Below are 6,564 nucleotides of genomic sequence, written 5' to 3'. Positions count from 1 at the left end.
TAAAATTATATATTTTGCTAGAAAATTATGGAAATTATAATGTGTATGTTCTAGTAATAATACAAAATAAATTTATATTTATATATTATAACATGCATTTATATATTTATAGCAATAAATATACATCTATTTAGCTAAACACTATATAGAGAAACATACATTTATAATATATATTTAGTTATTTCTAGAAAGAAAGGCTGTATATTAACTATTATAAAACCTAAACCTCAGCCATTATTTTAGGCATTCCTCACCTTTAACTTATTTATAGCCAAAAGTCTCCCATGGCAAATTACCTTAATTATCTGATTGTGCAAATAGCTTTTTTGAAATATATATAGGAGACTAGTTTTTAATAGTTGATGTGAATGTTAAATTACTAATCCTTTAAAAATTAACTGAGCTAAAATTATCATGGTTATGGCCTTTGGGACCTACATCACTTATTTATCTCTATATTAGAGCCAATTCAAAATTATTCCTTGGGAATTTTATCACTTATGGTAAGATTCAAGTGCAAGTAATAGAAACTCATGAAGCCATGGCTAGAACAAGTGAGTCTCACAGATTCATAGTCATCAAGGCTCAGGCTTCTTCAAGCTGAGTCTCTGATGGAACAGCTTTCTGCTTCAACCTACGAAAGTCTTCATCTGCATGCTCCAAAATGGCTGTTGGAGTACCAGCCATCATCTTCCCATTCCATCTTCTCATTCTCCTTCCAAGCAGCAGGATGAAGAACAAGGTAAGAAAAGTAACTTCCCCCATTTTAATGAGACTTCCCAGAAGCTTCACGGCCCATTGTCTGTAACTTTGATACATGATCAAATGTAGCTGCTGTCATGGAGCCTGGAGGATGTAATTTCTTTTTTTTAACCTAGTAGCAATGTGCCCAGCTAAAACTTAGATTTTTTTTTTTTTTAATTTGAGAGAGAAGGGTGAAAATAACTCTTTGGTAGGTAACTGTCTGGGCCGCAGAATCTTGACACTGACAAAATACAATTCTTTGACCTGAGGCAAGTCAAGATGGCCTTCTATTCAAACATGTATACTTTCAAAGCTTACCAATCTTTATGTCAGTCCTTCTTTGTCTTAGTCCATGTTGCATTGCTACAAAGGAATACCTGAGGCTGTGTAATTTATAAAGAAAGGAGGTGTATTTTGAGCTCACAGTTCTGCAAGCTGTACAAGAGGCATGGTGCTGGCATCTGCCTCTGGCGAGGGCCTCAAGAAGCTCACAATCATGGTGGAAGGCAAAGGGAGAGCAGGCGGTGTCACATGGGGAGACAGGGAGCAAGAAAGAGGGGTGGGGAGGAAGTGCCAGGCTCTTTTAAGCAACTAGCTCTAGTGTGAACCAATAGAGTGAAAACTCATTCATCACCAAGGGAATGGCACCAAGCCATTCATGAGGGATCTGCCCCCATGACCGAAACACCTCCCACCCAGCCCAGATTTAATATTGGGAATCAAATTCCAACATGACATTTTGAGGGGACAAATATTCAAACTACAGCATTCCCCCAGCAGAGCTGATTGTTAAGTGTATTTAACCAATACCATACACTACCTGACCCTGGGTACTTTTTAGAGCTTATAATTTTATTTTATTATTTTTTATTTTTTATTATACTTTAAGTTCTAGGGTACATGTGCATAATGTGCAGGTTTGTTACATGTGTATACTTGTGCCATGTTGGTGTGCTGCACCCATCAACTCATCAGCACCCATCAATTCATCATTTATATCAGGTATAACTCCCAATGCAATCCCTCCCTCCTCCCCCCCCCCCATGATAGGCCCTGGTGTGTGATGTTCCCCTTCCCGAGTCCAAGTGATCTCATTGTTCAGTTCCCACCTATGAGTGAGAACATGCGGTGTTTGGTTTTCTGTTCTTGTGATAGCTTGCTAAGAATGATGGTTTCCAGCTGCATCCATGTCCCTACAAAGGATGCAAACTCATCCTTTTTTATGGCTGCATAGTATTCCATGGTGTATATGTGCCACATTTTCTTAATCCAGTCTGTCACTCATGGACATTTGGGTTGATTCCAAGTCTTTGCTATTGTGAATAGTGCTGCAATAAACATACGTGTGCATGTGTCTTTATAGCAGCATGATTTATAATCCTTTGGGTATATACCCAGTAGTGGGATGGCTGAGTCATATGGTACATCTAGTTCTAGATCCTTGAGGAATTGCCATACTGTTTTCCATAATGGTTGAACTAGTTTACAATCCCACCAACAGTGTAAAAGTGTTCCTATTTCTCCACATCCTCTCCAACACCTGTTGTTTCCTGACTTTTTAATGATTGCCATTCTAACTGGTGTGAGATGGTATCTCATTGTGGTTTTGATTTGCATTTCTCTGATGGCGAGTGATGATGAGCATTTTTTCATGTGTCTGTTGGCTGTATGCATGTCTTCTTTTGAGAAATGTCTGTTCATATCCTTTCCCCACTTTTTGATGGGGTTGTTTGTTTTTTTCTTGTAAATTTGTTTGAGTTCTTTGTAGATTCTGGATATTAGCCCTTTGTCAGATGAGTAGATTGCAAAAATTTTCTCCCATCCTGTAGGTTGCCTGTTCACTCTGATGGTAGTTTCTTTTGCTGTGCAGAAGCTCTTTAGTTTAATTAGATCCCATTTGTCAATTTTGGCTTTTGCTGCCGTTGCTTTTGGTGTTTTAGACATGAAGTCCTTGCCCATGCCTATGTCCTGAATGGTACTACCTAGATTTTCTTCTAGGGTTTTTATGGTATTAGGTCTAACATTTAAGTCTCTAATCCATCTTGAATTAATCTTCGTATAAGGAGTAAGGAAAGGATCCAGTTTCAGCTTTCTACTCATGGCTAGCCAATTTTCCCAGCACCATTTATTAAATAGGGAATCCTTTCCCCATTTCTTGTTTCTCTCAGGTTTGTCAAAGATCAGATGGCTGTAGATGTGTGGTATTATTTCTGAGGACTCTGTTCTGTTCCATTGGTCTATATCTCTATTTTGGTACCAGTACCATGCTGTTTTGGTTACTGTAGCCTTGTAGTATGGTTTGAAGTCAGGTAGCATGACGCCTCCAGCTTTGTCCTTTTGACTTAGGATTGTCTTGGCAATGCGGGCTCTTTTTTGGTTCCATATGAACTTTAAAGCAGTTTTTTCCAATTCTGTGAAGAAACTCATTGGTAGCTTGATGGGGATGGCATTGAATCTATAAATAACCTTGGGCAGTATGGCCATTTTCACGATATTGATTCTTCCTATCCATGAGCGTGGTATGTTCTTCCATTTGTTTGTGACCTCTTTTATTTCACTGAGCAGTGGTTTGTAGTTCTCCTTGAAGAGGTCCTTTACATCCCTTGTAAGTTGGATTCCTAGGTATTTTATTCTCTTTGAAGCAATTGTGAATGGAAGTTCATTCATGATTTGGCTCTCTGTTTGTCTGTTACTGGTGTATAAGAATGCTTGTGATTTTTGCACATTAATTTTGTATCCTGAGACTTTGCTGAAGTTGCTTATCAGCTTAAGGAGATTTTGGGCTGAGACAATGGGGTTTTCTTAATATACAATCATGTCATCTGCAAACAGGGACAATTTGACTTCTTCTTTTCCTAACTGGATACCCTTGATTTCTTTCTCTTGCCTGATTGCCCTAGCCAGAACTTCCAACACTATGTTGAATAGGAGTGGTGAGAGAGGGCATCCCTGTCTTGTGCCAGTTTTCAAAGGGAATTTTTCCAGTTTTTGCCCATTCAGTATGATATCAGCTGTGGGTTTGTCATAAATAGCTCTTATTATTTTGAGGTACGTTCCATCAATACCGAATTTATTGAGCGTTTTTAGCATGAAGGGCTGTTGAATTTTGTCAAAAGCCTTTTCTGCATCTATTGAGATAATCATGTGGTTCTTGTCTTTGGTTCTGTTTATATGCTGGATTACGTTTATTGATTTGCGAATGTTGAACCAGCCTTGCATCCCAGGGATGAAGCCCACTTGATCATGGTGGATAAGCTTTTTGATGTGCTGCTGAATCCGGTTTGCCAGTATTTTAGTGAGGATTTTTGCATCGATGTTCATCAGGGATATTGGTCTAAAATTCTCTTTTTTTGTTGTGTCTCTGCCAGGCTTTGGTATCAGGATGATGTTGGCCTCATAAAATGAGTTAGGGAGAATTCCCTCTTTTTCTATTGATTGGAATAGTTTCAGAAGGAATGGTACCAGCTCCTCCTTGTACCTCTGGTAGAATTCAGCTGTGAATCCATCTGGTCCTGGACTTTTTTTGGTGGGTAGGCTATTAATTGTTGCCTCAATTTCAGAGCCTGCTATTGGTCTATTCAGGGATTCAACTTCTTCCTGGTTTAGTCTTGGAAGAGTGTAAGTGTCCAGGAAATTATCCATTTCTTCTAGATTTTCTAGTTTATTTGCGTAGAGGTGTTTATAGTATTCTCTGATGGTAGTTTGTATTTCTGTGGGGTCGGTGGTAATATCCCCTTTATCATTTTTTATTGCATCTATTTGATTCCTCTCTCTTTTCTTCTTTATTAGTCTTGCTAGCGGTCTGTCAATTTTGTTGATCTTTTCAAAAAACTAACTCCTGGATTCATTGATTTTTTGGAGGGTTTTTTGTGTCTCTATCTCCTTCAGTTCTGCTCTGATCTTAGTTATTTCTTGCCTTCTGCTAGCTTTTGAATGTGTTTGCTCTTGCCTCTTTAGTTCTTTTAATTGTGATGTTAGAGTGTCAATTTTAGATCTTTCCAGCTTTCTCTTGTGGGCATTTGGTGCTATAAATTTCCCTCTACACACTGCTTTAAATGTGCCCCAGAGATTCTGGTATGTTGTATCTTTGTTCTCATTGGATTCAAAGAACATCTTTATTTCTGCCTTCATTTCATTATGTACCCAGTAGTCATTCAGGAGCAGGTTGTTCAGTTTCCATGTAGTTGAGCGGTTTTGATTGAGTTTCTTAGTCCTGAGTTCTAGTTTGATTGCACTGTGGTCTGAGAGACAGTTTGTTATAATTTCTGTTCTTTTACATTTGCTGAGGAGTGCTTTACTTCCAATTATGTGGTCAATTTTGGAATAAGTGCGATGTGGTGCTGAGAAGAATGTATATTCTGTTGATTTGGGGTGGAGAGTTCTATAGATGTCTATTAGGTCTGCTTGGTGCAGAGATGAGTTCAATTCCTGGATATCCTTGTTAACTTTCTGTCTCGTTGATCTGTCTAATGTTGACAATGGAGTGTTGAAGTCTCCCATTATTATTGTATGGGAGTCTAAGTCTCTTTGTAAGTCTCTAAGGACTTGCTTTATGAATCTGGGTGCTCCTGTATTGGGTGCATATATATTTAGGATAGTTAGCTCTTCCTGTTGAATTGATCCCTTTACCATTACGTAATGGCCTTCTTTGTCTCTTTTGATCTTTGATGGTTTAAAGTCTGTTTTATCAGAGACTAGGATTGCAACCCCTGCTTTTTTTTGTTCTCCATTTGCTTGGTAGATCTTCCTCCATCTCTTTATTTTGAGCCTATGTATGTCTCTGCATGTGAGATGGGTCTCCTGAATACAGCAGACTGATGGGTCTTGACTCTTTATCCAGTTTGCCAGTCTGTGTCTTTTAATTGGAGCATTTAGTCCATTTACATTTAAGGTTAATATTGTTATGTGTGAACTTGATCCTGCCATTATGATATTAACTGGTTATTTTGCTCGTTAGTTGATGCAGTTTCTTCCTAGCCTCAATGGTCTTTACATTTTGGCATGTTTTTGCAATGGCTCGTACCGGTTGTTCCTTTCCATGTTTAGGGCTTCCTTCAGGGTCTCTTGTAAGGCAGGCCTGGTGGTGACAAAATCTCTAAGCATTTGCTTATCTGTAAAGGATTTTATTTCTCCTTCACTTATGAAACTTAGTTTGGCTGGATATGAAATTCTGGGTTTAAAATTCTTTTCTTTAAGAATGTTGAATATTGGCCCCCACTCTCTTCTGGCTTGTAGAGTTTCTGCTGAGAGATCTGCTGTTAGTCTGATGGGCTTCCCTTTGTGGGTAACCCGACCTTTCTCTCTGGCTGCCCTTAAGATTCTTTCCTTCATTTCAACTTTGGTGAATCTGGCAACTATGTTTCTTGGAGTTGCTCTTCTCGAGGAGTATCTTTGTGGTGTTCTCTGTATTTCCTGAATTTGAATGTTGTCCTGCCCTACTAGGTTGGGGAAGTTCTCCTGGATAATATCCTGAAGAGTGTTTTCCAACTTGGTTCCATTTTCCCCCTCACTTTCAGGCACCCCAATCAGATGTAGATTTGGTCTTTTTACATAATCCCATACTTCTTGCAGGCTTTGTTCATTTCTTTTTCTTCTTTTTTCTTTTGGTTTCTCTTCTCGCTTCATTTTATTCAGTTGATCCTCAATCGCTGATACTCTTTCTTCCAGTTGATCAAGTCGGTTACTGAAGCTTGTGCATTTGTCATGTATTTCTCGTGTCATGGTTTTCATCTCTGTCATTTCGTTTATGACCTTCTCTGCATTAATTAGTCTAGCTGTCAATTCTTCCACTCTTTTTTCAAGATTTTTAGTTTCTTTGCG

This window comes from Trachypithecus francoisi, unplaced genomic scaffold (assembly GCF_009764315.1).
Source record: "Trachypithecus francoisi isolate TF-2019V2 unplaced genomic scaffold, Tfra_2.0 Contig01579, whole genome shotgun sequence".
In the NCBI taxonomy this organism is placed as follows: Eukaryota; Metazoa; Chordata; class Mammalia; order Primates; family Cercopithecidae; genus Trachypithecus; species Trachypithecus francoisi.
Note: the sequence above shows the minus strand (reverse complement) of the source record.